Source organism: Brienomyrus brachyistius, chromosome 3 (genome assembly GCF_023856365.1).
Source record: "Brienomyrus brachyistius isolate T26 chromosome 3, BBRACH_0.4, whole genome shotgun sequence".
Classification (NCBI taxonomy): domain Eukaryota; kingdom Metazoa; phylum Chordata; class Actinopteri; order Osteoglossiformes; family Mormyridae; genus Brienomyrus; species Brienomyrus brachyistius.
In genome coordinates, this window is record NC_064535.1 from 23,522,756 (window position 1) to 23,540,459 (window position 17,704).

The 17,704-nt window shown below is 44.5% G+C and overlaps 1 protein-coding gene and 1 long non-coding RNA gene across 16 annotated transcripts in view; one reads left to right on the plus strand and one right to left on the minus strand.

Moving 5' to 3' along the window:
- The window catches only part of LOC125738201 (forkhead box protein P2-like), a 117,307-nt gene that overhangs the window by 31,220 nt on the left and 68,383 nt on the right, over positions 1 to 17,704 (plus strand). The window contains exon 1 of one of the 10 annotated variants that reach the window (XM_049006907.1): positions 14,135 to 14,253. The exons of the other annotated variants lie outside the window; for them this stretch is intronic. The gene's annotated coding sequence lies outside the window, so the exon portion shown is untranslated. Of the gene's footprint in view, positions 1 to 14,134; positions 14,254 to 17,704 lie in introns of those variants that run through there. 10 annotated transcript variants of the gene reach the window in all.
- Positions 11,909 to 14,859, minus strand: LOC125738205 (uncharacterized). Of its 6 annotated transcripts, XR_007396759.1 has the most exons (4): positions 14,538 to 14,859; positions 13,615 to 14,052; positions 13,001 to 13,244; positions 11,909 to 12,601 (listed from the first exon to the last, which is right to left on the minus strand). It is a non-coding gene; the product is annotated as an uncharacterized LOC125738205 (long non-coding RNA). The 6 variants fall into 6 exon arrangements; XR_007396756.1 differs by lacking the exon at positions 13,615 to 14,052 and having other exon boundaries at positions 12,950 to 13,244; XR_007396755.1 differs by lacking the exon at positions 13,615 to 14,052 and having other exon boundaries at positions 14,538 to 14,858.

Sequence of the window (17,704 nt, forward strand, 5' to 3'; positions counted from 1 at the left end):
AGCCACAGATTTATATTACATTGAGTGAATAAAACGGGTACTCATCACGTCGTGGGGACATTGTGTCCCCATAAGGTAAGGAATACACACACACGCACGCACACACACACACTATAGTAGGTATGCTTTAAATAGATCTTTTAAAAAATATATAATAATAATAATTAAAAAAGGTAGAAACACTGAGTGGTGTATACTCTCATGAAATTAAGACGTGTTTGTTTCTGTGTGTCCATAAAAAAAATATAAAAATAGACAGTACGCCAGCATGAAAAATAACGGTAATTGTATTTCAATAATATGTCTGTCACAAATAAATGTGCGATGAGTACTTTGGGGCTGCATGGGCGGCAGAGATGGAGATGAGAAATGAAAGCCTGTGTACTGGTAAATAGATAATCACACAAAAGTAATTGAGGTTTTCAAACCCCAATCTATTCGGCCAGCATGAGCTCGTTTGCATGTTAATCACAGAAGTGATTTCCTTCATCATATGGAAGTCCACACACTTTCATAACCAGCTTTAATTGCATTTAAAATGTCACAGAGGTGGAACATATGTAATTTAGCCATAACTGTGTCAAATTAATAGACACTACAGATAGGCTGTACTGAATGCCTCGGAGAGCGAGGCTGTTTACACTCGCAATTTATTTTCTTTCGCCGTCGAAACGTTATGTATTTATTTACGGTGTGTGAAATGCGTTGATGAGTTCGGTGGCTCGGTGCTTTCCTGCCGCTACCCGGGGAGGGCATTTTGTAGTGATTTCAAGGGCCCGGTGTAAATGCGCTACTGCCGGCAGCCTGTGGCGTGGAGAGGATGTGCTGTTGGTTTAATTGAACGCGTCGGCCGTTGCACTTTGCACATCTAATAGTGGGTCTCTGTTAAATGGTACCCAGGAATATTAGCCTGAGGAGTTAGACTGTAGGGGCTCTCCGGTGCTTAAGGAGTCCTGTAGCCCCAATCTATGGGTGCTTCCGGTGTGTGTGGTGACGTTTGTCAGACTTCAACCAACAGAGACTATGACAGCCTGTCTCCGCTCATTTATATGAGTCAGCCTTGTTTAATGACTCGAATGTGCCTTTCCTTATGTTTCAATGCAATTTTATAATTTTAATGAAACCACTGTTTTTGCAGATGCTCTTGCTGTAGATGCTCTTGCTCTGACTGTCTTTTTATTCGCTCGACACATTTTACTGACGGGTGCAGGTATTTGGCTGAGAGTCAGTCCCGCTTACCTGGAAGCTGTAAAATAAATGTGGCCACAAGGTTGAAGAAATTGAAAGCATGAGATTAGAACCCCCCCCCCCCGAAAAAAAAGCTAAACATGCTTCATTTTCCTTCATCAGGTGCTGTTTCACATATAAATTACTTCAATGATGTTTCCATAACTCTGGATACTTGGGGGGGGGGGGGGACTGGCAAAACAGAGCTATTTAATTTTTCATAGGGAAGGACCATCAGGAGTAATAACCCAATATTCCCTCCCTTCCTTCTTTTCCAGAAGCCTTTCCCTGATTCGGTATCTTTCTAAAGTGAGCCCTTACATTTTTTCCAGAAAACGAGGTTCTGCAGAGACCCGAGATGAAAGGCAAGAGCTGTTGAAATGTTAATTTTACCATCTGCTGTTGAGGTCTGCTACCTTTTTGTGTTTCTTTCTCTCCACTTCCCCCCTCCTTTCCTCTTTTTAATTCCCAGTAGTTCAGTTCTGTTTTATGAATGCTGTGGTATTTCAGCTGTTTGAAGTTTGGAAAGTAGGAGCATGACTTGGACTTATGAAAACAGAGCGCCACATGCTGTCACAGTCTGACAGTCCATGTCTGATGCCTGCCCCGGTCTCCCCACCCCCCCTCCCCAGTCTTAGTCTTTGAGCTGCCCTCCACCACGCATTCCGGAGGCGTTTTGTCACCTGTGATTTGGGGTCCGGCATGGACTGGCAGAAATACACTTGTATTTAATTTAGCAGTGTTCTTTCCATCATGTCTAATTTTTAAATTGAAGTGTGTAATCCCAGAATGTGGGTGTTAGTTTACAACACAAAAAAATATTCCCCCCCCCCACCCCGCCACCCTTGTGGTATCATCATGTCAAATGTGGATCACATGACCCTCCCAGTGTTTATAAATCCCCTTTCTGTGTATTTTGATTCTCAGTATGACTTGTGGTTTGCCTTCTTGAATGGCCTCCACCAAACAGTCGTCGTCTTCTGTTCAGAAGTTGACACCTAAAAACAATATTTTGGCAGGGGAGTCGCTGGCGCACTCCTGACGTACACAGATTCCATTGTGAGATTTGATAGTTTGCAATTAGCGTAAGAAATTCTTCGGCGTTACTGTATGTCTGGAGTTACTTACCGTTTTCCTTGGCCGAGCTCATATTGTTTAGTCTGCTCTCATTGTGGATTTGTGCTGTTTTTTCCAACTCGATTCAGTTGACTTTTGTTTAAAGAGTGTATGGAAAAAGTAAAAAATACGAAAAATATATTAACATTTTTGTTCCCTTACTGGAAGCGAGTATCAAGCTTTTTTTTTTTTTTTCTTTCTTTTAAATATTATTTTATTTTTTTGCAGCTTTCAGGTCTGGCTGTTGAGACCCGCTGTCGGTATGACCTCATCCTGTGGTCTGTCATTCATTAATGGCCGATGCCGTTCAGGGCTCAGGGAGTGGAATAGTTTTCACATGACAGTGTCTCAGTGCACCAGCTGCAGAAACCGCAAACCATCTGAATCTGTGGCTTCAGGGGGCGTGAAAAGTTCAGCTGCCTTCAGTGGGCCCTGTTTTTTTTTTTTTTTAAATAATGTGTGTGCGTGTCTGTGTGTGGAAATGGAACTACTGTGGACTTTTTCAATGAATAATACCACAGTTTACTCTGTGCTGGACTTGTGAAATCAATTCATTTGACTTAACCACAAGTTTGATTAAATTAATAATTAATAATAAAACACAGAAGCTATTGTCTGGCCGGTAATGTTTAAACACACTATATAATACACTTTTTTTGTTTAAAGCTTCCCGCTGGTGAGTTCTTTTTCCTGAAATAAGGATGTTTGCCCTTCCGGTACATAATTGCTGTTCGTTTTCCCCCCACAAAGCACGCAGCCTCCATTTTCATGCGAAAACATGATTCTGATAAAAACCGAACTGTAGCATTTTAAAGAATAGCAGGAGTTACTCACTAGCTGCACCAACACACAAAAACAAGAATCATTAGGACATCTCTCCTAATACTGACGGTAACACTTAACAGGATCTAGCGATCCTGATCCCATGACCCAAAGAGACAGAGCTGAGGAGCATTAGTATGGTGTGTGTGTGTGTGTGTGTGTGTGTGTGTGTGTGTGGAGAGTGGGCAGGTTCGTCGGTAATTAGCCCCCAGGTAAGCAGAATGTTACATTTCTTTTTCCAGACCTGTTCAAGTCAGATCATCTACAATGTTCTCCACAACCATCTCCTTTATTTAAGAGGAACTTGATAGGCTGCCTTCTCCAAAAATCACTGCTGACGAGCCAATGAGATTCAAAGCTTTACCCATACCTTCGGACCCCCAGTGTCATGCTTTGAAACATTATAAATTGTATGGACAGGCGTGTAATATTTGACAAACTGCAAAGAACCTGGATCTTATGGTCTCTCTGGATGTTTTTTAGGCATTTGAAGGCAACCATGGCGATCATTTTTGGTGTGGTTCCTGTGTGGACATCAAGGCAGAACATGGGGTGGAGACAGTGCCAATATTTACAGCGTAGTGGGTTTGGATTGGGTTGCCATGACCTGTAACCCACCACACCAATGTTAATATTCTTCTTAAACATGAGAAGTGGAAACGTTTAAATGTGTATATTTCCTCATGTGATGGATGAAGCTCTATGACAATGCTAGTGCAGTTGCATATCAGGTACTCACTTGCTGAACAGATGGTGAAGTGGTGAGGTCCTTAGTTCAGTAATGATTAAGCTAGATAGTTTTAACTGGATGGCTCCTTCTGGCCTCGTATTTGGTTTGTCAAAACACACTGTAGCTACGAGTCGCCCCGAAAGTTGAAGTGCCTTTTGATGCTAATGGCTAACAAAAGTGTTTAGGCACTCAGTGTTTTGAAAAGTGACGTTTAAATTTGAAATAAACAAAGCTAGAATCAAGGTTGTTTTGGGTTGCCTGTGTACATTTTGGTCCTTTTTGAAGTTGAGTCGCTTAGCAAAGAGGCTATGCCTTTTAATGAAAAATGATTGTATATGCACAGAGGGCTCTTGTCTCAACCAAGGAGACACTTGTTGTTGTCATTATGCGTGGTGGTCCGTAGTCTGAGGAAGCTCTCGCGGTTTCATGGCTTTCTTGAGACAGGACGGAAGGTGAACGTTTGCCTCCTGTTACGTGGCCGCCGACGGTTACCTAACGGTTCTGCTGTGTGTTTGAAGCTCAGCCTGCAAAAGTTTTGGAAGGACAAGTGAGAAGGTCCTTTGGCTTCAGATGTCCCATGCTTACAAGATCCCTCACAAATGCCTGAAAGTAACAGTTAACTGGTTAACTGAAAGTTAACCTTTTTAAAAAACTGAGCACAAAAAAAATCTAACTTAGTGGGGTATACGTCAAGATGTTCATTATGCTCAGACCTAGAAAGGCAGACCGACGTCAGTAATACTCAACACAGTAAACGCATCTAAGAGGCTGTAAATGCAGGCAATGGCCATCCATGTGGACCATGACCTAGTGTCCTGCCGTCTAACCAACGTCCTGGTGAAAGCCTTCGTGAAGCACCACGGTTTAACTCCTGGGTTTTATAAGATTCTATGTCGCCATCGGTAAAAACACTGTCGATAACCAAGTTATTTTGGTAAATGAGTGGCCTCTTAGGCAATCTTTAGAAATGTAGTTGTGTTGAAGTTGAGCATGGATGACGGTTTCTCTTCACCTCCTTCTCCATCACTCTTAATTTGTAGTGCCGTATGGAATTAGAGCCCAGATTCAGACATTTCCCGAAGCCCGCTTTGTCTCTCCTTCGTATGAACTCCCATTCCACTTTCAGATGTTTAGCAAGGGCTGCTGTATAGAAGCTGTCAGATTCTGCTTGGAAAATGGATATTAAAGACCCAGTTGTCCAAATGTCACATCATTCTTGTATGCCGTCACATACAGAAAATAAACACGCTGTCACTGTGTCAATTGTCAACATTGTTTCCGTTTCCGTGGAAATAAAATGGTGGCGTAACAGGGTGAATCCCAGCTCTTCCTTCGTCGATTCGATTTGAAGTGATTCTGCCGTTTGACCGATTTCGAAGTGTTCGTCAGTTTGTAATAATCCTCCTGTCCCCTGCACACACAAAGGCGCCTCGATGCCCTGTGAGGGAGAATTCTTAATTACACACCTTTGCGCGGAGCTCCACGGGCTGCAGGCCCACATCTCACTTGGAGGTGGACATACTGACGCTTTCCTGTAAATTGATGCAAATGAATGAAGTGCCTTCATTGAACCTTTAAAATTCTCACTTAAAGACAAAAAAAAAAACACACTGGTAAAATTAGCGCCTTTAACAAAGTAGATGTCTTTATTCAGCTTCTTATTGTCTAAAATAACAACAAAATAAAACTTTTTTCTATAAATATGACAACTTTATCTATTTGTGTAGTATTGAGGGGACCCTATCAGAATGCAGTATGGCGGTTATCTGGCTATCTGTATGTATTTATTGATTTATTTATTTATTTTGAGAAATTGGACTTATAAAAAGCTTTCAGCCATGACAGTCTTGATTTATTTGCATTTGAAATGGCATTTTAGGGTTGTCCTCGAATGAGTGCAGTTTTTTTTTTTTTATTACCTTTCTCTTTGTGATGTTGAATAAACAATTAAATGCAATGATTCACCCCAGAATGTACTGCGTTGCTATTTTCAGTGTTGGAAAGCGGTCCATTTGTGTCTCCCATCACGAACATCCAGTAATGTTTTTAGCGTCACGATAGGCTGCGTCTTTTCATTTTTTTTGCAACTCAAATTGCATAGCCAGACTGCTTTTAAGGTAAAAAACGAGGCACACTGATAAGTGGTTTATTTCACTTCCAAAGGCTTTTTATTGCAATTTTAATAATGGCAGAAAAAAAAACAAAATTATAATATATTCCTCTATTTCACCAGTGCCCAGATTTTCTGCGATGTGCTTCGGCTAAATAAGTAACCTCTATTATTCTGAACGACTGCTTCTCCCACTTAATTTTCTATTGCCTGTACTTCTTAGCTACTCTGGTACTTTACGATGCCGCTGCCCTGGAAGGGTTAAGCTTGGAAATTACGATGATGAAGAGGTAGCTGGCTTTGTTAAGGATGCTGTTTGGTCCCAGTGGACCCAGCTTGAATGTTTTTCAACCATTATTCCATCCATTTATCAATTGTAAACTTGACGCATAGGGACTGGTGTATCTCCATGATTGATATTAAGTAAGAGCAAGTGTGCAGCTATGTTGTGGTGTATGATCAACTTAGAGGGTTAAACTTACAATGTACACGGGTATAAAACTTCAGGTTATTGGGGAGGTCCTGTAGAGGGGCCAAGGGTTATGTGTGACATCAGAGCAGAATCCCCAAAATTGTTCTTGCAGTGTCCACAGCGGACGGCTTCTCCGTCTGGACCACCTGCACCTCTGTGCAGCCAGCAGGGAAAGCTGTGGTCCACTGCCCCAGCGACGGGGGGCGAGGGTCCCTACTGACTGAGCCCGAACCCTTGATTGGGTAATCAGGCAAATCGTTAGACTCAATTAGCCTGGGTGATCACGTGCTGCGTCATTCTGCTCTCTGCAGACAGACCTGGAAACTGGGCCGTTTTGTGGATGCCCCAGTTATGGGGGTTGGGTGGGTCATGTCCAGGCAGGTTCCAAGCATGAAAACCCGCCCTAATTCCCCTAGTGAAAGTCTTTTTATGGTGCTGTGCTGTTTTAGACCTGGGGGCACCCTCTATGGTGTATGCATAAAATGTTGAAAAAGCATAAAAAGCAGTGCCTGATCACATCACCGTGGCCGTGCGTCGCTTTCCAGCTTAGCGGCTGAATGGGGAAGATGCGGAGACGTCGGTGTCATGTTAAATGAGCACAGGATTGATGGCTGTGCAGCCTTCTCATTTTTTTAATTCCGTTCACTCGGCAACGTTGCAGCTCCGGTAAAAGTTGTCGGAAAGTTTTGCGCAAATTCTGCTGTTTGAAAGTGCTCCTCCTTGCCGGCAAATTGCGGGGTGAAGGATTCGGGGAATATGACTAAGCATCCTTTACACCTAGAAAAGATTGCCATTTGGAGACCGAATCCGTGAAAGGAAGCACGATTTAAGGGAAGGCAGTAAGAGCTTTATCACTCCGCAGGAAAATGTGCCATTTAAGAAGATGTAAAAAACAGTAATTTTATTACCCGAATATCTTCTCATGCAAGTGATTTCATTTCTCTTGTCAACCTCTGCAGAACCCTTTATTTGATCTTGCATTCCTGGGTTTAACTGCATCAAACTTGCTAGCCAAAGTTGATTTTCATTTGGAAAACACATTTTCTATACGAAAGGGCGTGGGGTTGGGGAGGCGTGTAGCACCGAGAGTTTTTTTCTGTTGAATGTAAATGTCCTCTTTGAGTAACTTTGCATGCGGGACCATTGGAGCTAAAACTTACATTTCCTTCCCACCGGGCAGCCTTGGAAAGGACTCAATTTGGTGCAATTTGCCGCACTCACGTTTTAATGAATGGAAACGCGTCTCCCTCTCCCTATCATTTTGCTCTGGTGAATGTGGCATTATGGGATACATTTTGGACCCTGAAAACCTCACTTGAAGTGCTTCTTTTTTTTATGTGCAGTATGAATAAATCGGGCTTGTTTTGCATTGGTTTCCGAAAAAGAGCCCACACATCACGGATATAATGTCCCAGGAATTCACTCTGCCTTTGTTTAGCTTTTTTATGAATCGATTTGCCGTATAGTGATAATTACGAATCCACAAAAATGAGCACGGTTTCCCCAGTGTCTCAAAGGATAATGTAACATGATGCCTTTAGTGTACAAACAGATTAAATCAGGCTGGCGTTCACAGCTGCAACGCAACTGTATTTGCTGTATGAAATTAATTGGATTCTCCTAAATGTACCAGTGAATTGCAAAGTACCTGAGAGAGGGAGCTGTGACGATTTCACTCGACTGAGCTGCTGTATCTCAAGCCTGGAAATTGGACTGATGTAGGAGTCGAGGACCCAGTAGCGATATTGGGGGTGCTGGGGTGTCTTGCCTGTAAAATGGGCTGTCGTTGATGTGTCGCCATAGTGACACCTGTGGCTGGTGTCTGTAGTTGCTGGGCGGCGTTTCATTTTTATTGCTGGCGGGGTCCAAGATAGCTGTGCCACTGGCAGGCTGTAGACTAGGTGTACCAAAGGCAGGTGGCCACGTCTCAAGGTATTGGACAGCATCCCACGGAATGCAGACATGGGAGAGAGGTTGGGAGGGGGGGGTTGGAAAATGCCAGAAGAGCGTCCATGCAGTTAGAAAGCCATGCTGTTTGATGCTATCTGGCAACCTGTTAACGGATCCTGGAAAGTCGCGGATGGTACCACGAGTGGGGGGGTTGTGTTTGATACCGGAGTCTCCCCTCCCTCCCTCCCTGCAGGTCCCCCCGTTAAATAGGCCCTCTTTATTTTGCAGGATGAAAATGCACACTGTGAAGGAGAACAGTTTTTTTTTTTATGTTAACCATGCAGCACACTTTCATCTTACTACAATCTGCTCCATAATGGGAAGACTGCTGCGAGGTGCCCTTGCTTGTTTAAATTTACTCACAGCAAAGTCTTTTGATTTCATCAAATGGCCCTAATTCAAATGCAGTTTTGAAGACGTGCACGTTTAAAGGGGGAACACAAGAGCTCATTTAACCTGAAGTGTCCGTCTCCTTTCGCCGGGCCGTTTTGAAGTGCCAGGCCGGAGTGATCTGCCTCACTCCTTGCTCGCGTTTCCTTTTCCTCCTCTTATTTATTTTTTTTTCCCCCTTCCCTATCGGCTGAAGTCTCCCCCCCCCCCCCCCATGGCTCCTCTTGCTCTTTTCGGACGGCTTTTAATGAGCAGGTGTCATTGAGCTGAAGACCTTTTGCATAAACCTTCTGTTCTCCAACACTCTGTGGTGCTCACCCAGTTTGTTTATTGTTGGCTTAATACCCTCAAACTTTCGCGGTGAAAACCAGATGCTTTAATGTTCTCAGTTTTACTATGCCGATCTTAAGTATTGTCTTTTATTATTTACATACTTATCATTTTTTTCTTGGCATAACAAAGGATTCGGTGTCGCTTCCCAGCACCTACGCTGAAGATGGTCAGACATTAACTCCCTTTCATGTACGGATTAATTACTTCAATTATATGGATTATAAACACAATATTTGTGATTAAGTTTATTCTTGTCACCAGTGCTGATTTAATGTCTGTGATTTAATGTCATTCTTTTGCCGTAATTAAGATCCAAACGACAATATAAAAAAACCCTTTGATTTGCGTTTTTATAGGCCTGTGTGGGTTTCGGTTAAGCCGTCGGTGATGCGGATAGGCTGACCCTAGCCACAAACTGCATAAAACAGAACATGCCTCCTAATGCGTTTTGCAAAAGAGGGCAAATGAAAGCAGAGCAGAAACAAACCGCCGTTTTGGTTTTATTTATGGTCTTGAGGAAAAAAAACCCATAAGGACAGATATGTGAATTTCATTTAGCACATAAGTAAATATATTCACAAATGCGAGAGAAATGTGTCGTAAGAGGAGATAATGAAAGTCATAGCAGTGCATTAATGTTAAATACTATACAAAATGCATAAAGCCCTTTCCGTACATATGTATTTGAGGGTTATGATTATATACATCTTTGAAAATGACTTCTTATGGTGAGGTAGAATGCACAATTTGAAGAGCTTTTCGGAAAGGTTTAGATAGTTTGGAGAACATTCGGGATAAACCGATGTGGGATTTTATTAGTTGGCCTTAAGTTTTTCATTGCATTGGAGAATCAAAATAAACAGATATTTTTTCTTTTTATTTATTTACACACACACACACACACACACACACACACACACACACACACACACACACACATGAATCAAAGATTATCTCTGGGTGGGAAGATGTTAAGCTTTATTCAAGGTGTCCCCAAAGCAGGCAGAAATTTCACAGAAAAGCCTGCGAGTTTAAAAGGTTAACATTTAATAGATGTATAGGGGAGTGGATTTGAGTACGGAGCAGAGATCACTGCGTGGTTTAATCCTCTTACGTAAAGGTCTCTTTAACTGTAGTGTATGATACAGCACAGCTGGACACTGCGTAGTCTATGTGCTTATGTGTCCAGTGCGTGACTCTTAGAGCATCTGAGTGTACTCGTTCCATATTTTACTTTGAGTTTAACAAACCGAGCACATGGCAAGCTCATGATGTACTGATATCAAATTGTCGGTCTCTGAGCTCCCAATTTGCAGCTCAAGGTCGGGAGTTGAGTGTCTCTGTCCTGATCAGGATAAAGAGAAACATTTTTTTTTTTATGGCTTTAACGTGAATTAACTCATCCGCATGTTTGGCATATATACAAATTTGTCAATAGTTAAACGGCTGAATTAGCTAAAACGGCTTATTCCCTCACCTGTTTTGCTTTTTTGCCTCTTTTTTATGGCTCTGTCTCGATGCATCGTGATTACAGTAGCAGGTGTGTTGGCATTTTCCTGCTCTTTAAGCTGTATGCTTCGGCAGTTAAGGTGGCGGACAAAACGGGCGGCTCGTTATCCGGTCCATTCGTCCGCCTGAATTGGGCCAGCCTGAGAGAGCGAGGGCTCACCCAGCTGGAGGCGTGTTTGTTCGCTCGTTCGCTCGCCTCCGCGAACGTCGAGCTCCACTCCAGCCCCATTTGATCCTCTCCCCTTAAAATATGTAAGCAAACGCTAGGACCTAATTGTAAGCTCTTAATAGGGATTTTCAAGTAAGTTACCATGGATACTAATAAAGTAGCATTTATAAAATGATAATTAGCTTGTCATGTAATCAGTATACTTTAATTGCTCGTTTTGGTCATATTAATATTATGATTTGTGCGATGAAAAAAAAAAGGTTTCGGATGCATCATGATATTTCTTCATGCACCGTATTTCTGGCATTATGGATTGTTTGTTAGTTTCCGGGTTTATGAGTCAATTACACTCCTGTATTTTTTATGTTCCATCCGCATCCATCTCTGTTGCTGTGTAAGCAGTTGAAATGTGTCCAGGCTTGAAATGAGACTTGCAAAGACATGCTCTTTTAGGGTTAGTTTATTGAGGGCGAGTTTGACAGAAAAGGACTGCGGCATCCAGGAGCAGAATCGGCCGTCCGCGGCATGCGGGTCCCACACTTGCTAAACTAATAAAACTTTCAGTCTTCCTTAGATTCCCAGCTCTGCATTATAAACAGCCCCTTTCATCCTGCCCCCTCACCCGACGGATAGGCTTAAGTAGGACATCAGCGTGAAACGCCGCCCCCCCCCCCCCCCCCCCCAACACACACGCATGCACCCGCACACATTTCTGCATTTTTTCAGGTCTGGGGAAAGAATATAATGGCGGTGATTTATTGTGGAGGGGAGCAAAGGTTAACCTGCGTTTAACAATGGCTGCCACCACTGCTCTGATGCGGCCGGCGGGCCAGGGCAATAATGACTAACTGGCCGCCTGCATGGAAGTGGGAAAGCGTTGGACGGACCCCGGATATCATCCGCTCAACCTGGGCCAGGTCTGGGCCAGGTTCTGGGCGGGCGGGGGTTGCTGTTCCCATTCTATCTGCTCTAATTGAAAACTAACAATTACAAGGTTGCTATGGAGATTATACTGGCTCTCAGACAGAAAGCTAAGTCCCCTCATGCCCCCCCCCCTTCCCAAACCCCACCCACCCTACTCCTTTTTACTTTTTTTTTTTTTTTTGCCTTGACAAAAAGGCTCTGGTGGTATTGTCTGACCTCATTGACATTGGCTGTCCAGAGCCCTGCAGGAAAATAGAGGTAGAGAAATTAGCAGAAGGGATGGACGAGTGTGCCCCTCACTGCTGCCTGCCCATGCTCTGCTTTCACCTCTATTATGCCTGTTTTGTCTTTTCACCCTCGGTCGTTAACGGAGAGTGCGGTCCCCGCCCGTTCCTTAATGTTATGAAAGTGTGCGACGTTAGCAGCAGTCAAGGACGCTGGTCTTGTTGACTCTTGATGTTCCCGGACTGTAATAAATATTTACAGCTGTGGATTTTACAATGACAAAATGTTTAGCGCATGGAAACGTTGCGTGGTTCATACTGCTCCATCGATCTGTCGCCGTCATCCGTTATTGGCTGGATGTGTCCGGGCGTTGATCAATATATAGTTGGGCACCATCAATCAGGAATTGGGTTTGCAGTCTTCTTGCGGTTGACGAGTCAGGTGAACCAAAACGCCGCCCATTAGTGAACATTTGGTGAAGATGCTCCTTAAATGCAGGGGCATGGAGATGAGGTGTGGAAAATCGGGATGCGCTTACCCTACAGTCGGTGGAGTCGGACACCTTGTTCCCAGACTCTCGCTTAAGCCCGAGCAGAAACACTAAGTTGAGTGTCTGACTGTTACCTACAACCAGAGGGGGGAAGGGGAGACGGGAGGTCAGACTTGAAGCAGCAGCGGCACCCCTGGCCTCAGGTCAGGAACGGCCTGGTAATGATGATACTCCGACTCTGGCGGAATTAGCAAGATAACGTGTCACTCAGAGCTCATTTCACCGTGCTGCCATACGGTTTCGAAAACAGATCTGCTGTCTTGGGGAGTAATTCAGAGTAGCTGAAAGTTTCATAGCCACCACACTTAAGTGTGTGAGAGTCTGTGTGCGGCTTGTTTAGGTCTTTGGTATGTGGTTAACATGTGTAGTGTGGTTATTATTTGTGAATGAGGACATGTCTACATGGCTGTGTCAGTGCCCACCTCCCCCCCGGCCATGAGTCGTCTTGCCGGGGCCGTCCCCACTGTCCATACCCCTTTGAAGTTCGGGAGCTCCCTCCCTCCACTCCGCCGATGTCGACAGAGACGCAGGCCGGCCAGGCGCGGCGTTAAATCTTCCAGCTCCATGTGGTGCTGTGAGCTGGTAGCAGATGGACCGTCGCCTGCATCTGCTGTGTACAGACCTGGCTTTGTACTCCTTTCCTGGGGGAGACGGCCTTTCTTCTCAGCTAGTCGGTTCCTGTTTTGTGAAGCAGCTAAGAAAAACATCTGTGGCGGGCTGAAGTGGTGGTGGAGGGGGGGGCGGGGGGGTACAGGGGGGTCGGGGGAGGAAAAAAAAAATTGACGAGGGATTGACAAACAGCATTAGCTAAAGGGTGCCGTCTTGTTGCGGGAGTGCGTTGTTTACAGTGCGCTGCACACCTTCATCCATCACACTCTGCGCTTGCCAGCACAGTGACTGGAGTCCTGTGTTTCTCATTAAGGTTAGTAATTGATTGAATATAGCGTTCAGAAGTGGTGGGGGTGGGGGGGGCGCTTGATTAACATCTGTTAAGACAAATTGTCAGTGTGGTGTGGTTTTCAAGTACATCGAAGGGGCTTTTTTTGCATTTGTTTTATCAGAATCTCGGGCTGTTTGCCTGGTTTACCTCTTTTTTTCCTTTTCCCCTTCTTCCGAATACTTTTTTTCTGGATTACCTGGCATTTACTGTTTCTCCCAGCGCGTAGTGCGTCGTTGCCGACTTCGCCCGGCACGGCAGGCGTCAGGCGTATTTATCGTGGAGCCGTAGCCGCCAGAGAGGGGCTGAGGAACTCGCGCGCTGTCTTCCCGAGCAGGTCGGAGCTCTTCACTTTGGGATGATAATGGCAGGCGCGCACGGCCGCCTCGCGCTCAAGCCCCCTCGCCCCTCGCGCCGCAGCCCCAGAGACGAACCCTGCCGATTAAACGCTCACTTTTTTCTCTCTCTCTCTCTCCCGTCTGTGTGTGATTGTCCTTGGGCACCAAAACAATCAGGGGGCCGCTTGATTTGTTTTAATTACCAGCAGAAGATGTCATCAGTCTGGGACGAGTGCAGCAGAAAGTGTGCCTGCAGTAGATAATAAACACCGCAATACGTAGTTTCGTGATAAAAGCTTTAACATTTAACAAGATCCCGACTTTTTCCATCTTTTTTCCAATTTAAACGGCCGTTGTTGTTTTTTTCCAGAAGCACATTAAGGCTTCTAAGAATATCTTCAGATGCCCGATTAATAGGGGATTGTGTTTTTTCCTTCTCATTGTTTAAAAGGTAGGTTATTTTTTTCCTTTAATTCTGGGGCTGGATGAGCATGTTTTGGCCCCCGTGTCTGTCTGTATGTGTGTGCGTGTGCCGTGGCGTGAACGCGACCTTTTGATGTACAGGTTAGGCACGTTTGATTTCTTGTTTTGAGGAAAGCCCCCCAGTCGTTCGTAGAGTGCGTTTCTGAGGCCGGGACTCGCTGCGAGAGGCGCGGCTAATGTGATTCGGACTTAAACGGACGGAGGAAAGAAAGCGGCCGATTCGTAGTGGAAGAATAAAGCAGGCAGAAATACCTTTCTCTGGGGAGACAGGGTGGAAGTCTGCGTCCTCGGCACCCAGCAGCCGGTCCTGCCGTGCCGTGCGATGCGAGTTCCCCTCGGTGGCAGGCGGAAGCCGGGGGTGAGCTTTTTTAATTTTAAAAAAGCAGGGGTCTTGAATAGGCTTCCAGGTGTGTGAGCGGTGCAAGCTGGCGCAGAAGTCTATTATGGGATGGCGGAGGGACAGCCGGTGGAGGCGACCGCTTGTGCCGACACCCGGAGCCTGCGGAGCCCCCGCGCTGTCAGGAAGTCCGGCGCTATGTATGCACAGAGCCCGTCCGCCCGCACGCGCACACACACACACGCGCGCTCGCACGCTCGCTCGCCGGCTCGCGCCCGCCCGCCCGCGCACACACCCTCACCGCTCACACAGGCACGGTGAGGAGAGAAGGGAAAGAAAAGAAAAAAAAAATCCCAAATCAAATCTGAAGGTCATTTTTAGATCAGAGACAGAGGGATAATTGTAATGTATTTCTGGCAATAAAATGTGAATTAAATGATAAGTAGTGTTTTCAAATAATTGCGTTATATTTCAGCGGACGGGAACGAGAGTGTAATTATTTCTGGTGGGTTCGGAGAAAGGCAGCACTGTCTGGACTATAAATTTCCATTTTCTGCACTTTTCAGCCTCTCTGTGAAAGCAGCCTCAGACTCTCAGGGCTGCTATTGGGCCAGTCCCGGGGCGCTGGTAATTGCCCGATGACAGGCGAAAATGATAGAATAATTGTCAGGAGAGACATTTTTAATGGGCGCGGTGATTTAAGTATGCACGGACGGGCCGCGCGGGGCCGCGGGCTTGTTTATGATGCGGGGCTCTATAAACACAGTCAGCTTGGTGACACAGATATCAGAGCCCTGGGCAGTGACACGCGCAGGCAGGCGCCCGCATACACCGGCTCGCACTTCCTCTGGCCAGTCTGACACTCCTCAGCGTCAGGTAATAAAAAAAAAAAAATCCATCCATTTTCATCCGCGCGACACATTAATGTCACTTTCTAATTGCCGGCCGCTCGTGCATTCTGCCGCACGTGGGTGTGGGGAGGGGTGCTCATAGGGATTCATTTGCCAATTGGTTTAATTGCTCTGAATGATAAGTCGCAGGGCACATCACGCAGGTGCAAAGGCACTTGACTTGCTGTTTATTTTTGGCTTTTTAGTTTTTTTTTTTTTTTTGTAAATTGTATCACATTTTTGACATGCTACGCAGGGCTCTTTAGGGTATGTTAATGTAAAAATCCCGTAAAAGTAAACTGCAAGTAACGGCAATATGTTCCCATTTTACTTTACAGTGCGGCTCTTATAAATACAGTTTTTTATAAGGTTATAACTGTAAAGTGTTAATGAGTCGCAGATATGAGTTTTACAGCAGCGAGTCCGTCTTTGATGGAGTTATTTTGATTTTGCAGTTATCCAAACTTTATAGAGCATGTCCCCGTTTGAATAGGAGAGGTCAGTAAAATTACACACGGTGAAATGCTAATAATCATTATCAAAGGTGGGTGGATAATTTGTTTACTTTATTATTCATGAAGGCTGGTATAGTGCGGTATGCTGCTATTGTGGGTATAATATTAACATTTCATAGGGATTTGTGTTGGAATGTGCTGTGCTGCTTCTTCATAATTTAATACCGCGATGCATAATGAGCTTTGTGATTAGTTGATATTGAGAGTTGGCCCAACTCTCTTCTGAAGGCAGATAATTTGCATTGTCCTCTAGAGTCCGCCTTATGCTTTAGTGTTCTGAAATTAAATGCTACATATTTTAAATTTTTATCTTACTAATCCCCACGGCATATTTTGTTTTGAGCTTGTAGTTTTGCTTTTTTTAATTTTTTTTTTCAATCTCCCCTTGAAAATAAGAAGGGTGGAAAAAAATTGTTGCTAGACCACATATTTACCTAGATGTTTTATTTAGAACGCATGAGCCAATTAACACTGTTCATTAGCGGGACTGGGTATTTGTTTTCAAGTTTAACCAATCACTTTGATATGCTAATTATGATGTAATTTAATTTAAGTCCTGTAATGATGATGCCACTATTATCGACATAAATGATGCAGTTGAGCAGCAGTCTCTCATTAGCATATGCTTCTAGCGAGCGGAATCAGGCGGCTAAACTATCACTAAGCTTTCATCTCTCATCCTTTGGCTGTTCCAGCCAGCCCTGCGATATTGGTCTGCACTCGTCTGTTTTTTAAGCTAAATTTTATTATTATTATTATTATTATTATTATTATTATCATTTTGTGACAGTAGTTCAATCATTTGACGCCGGCTACTAAAAATGTGAATGACTTTTGTGAAATCTATTTCAAAAATTGTAGCAATGAAAAAAATTAATAGTGCATCTTACACAGTTATTGCAGGATTATTATTATTATTATTTTTAAGAAGCTGAGGCAGGACTGTTGAATGGAGTCGCAGCGTTTTGGTGGGAAAGTTGTGTGTTCACAATGGATAAACATAAATTCTGTATAAATTCCCTCACAGGGAAGGAAAAGCACCCTCCCCCCCACCCCCTTTTTAAACGAGATTTCAGACCCCCCTCACTGAATGGTTGGTCTGCGACTAAAACATGTTAAAGACTGCCCATTATCTATTTTGTAGAGGGTTAGACTCGGGTAATTTTCTTCTGGAAAGATTATTTTTCTTCAGACCGGTTTCTACTGTTGCGGCCTAATTGGCTACATCAATCTTGTCTGGTATGAATGAGAAATGTTACCGTGTTGTCAAGTGTGATCTTCACCCTTATTTACCAATTCATTAAGATCTATCGATGCAGGACCGGCAAGGAGAAATGGCGACATAAATCAGCTTTCCAACATAATGACCCTAATCAGCCAGAAAGAACTGGAAACGTCTGCGTGAGCTATGCCTCCGTGCTGATCCGCCGGGGCCCCTGACCGCCCCGGTCCGTGTCTGCTCTGTCATTAACTTCCGTCCACTCACCTTCTCACCAGAACCCATGCCCACCCCTCGTTAGCGTCGAGGTTAGTCCATCTTCGAGGCGCTTTTAATCTATAAGACCGAGGAGGGGTGGGGGGGGGGAGGGGGGAGTGCGTCACAGCCCATAATTACGACGAACAATGAAACGTAAAACTGAGCCCACGTCCGACGGGTGACAGTCGGAGAGCGCGGGA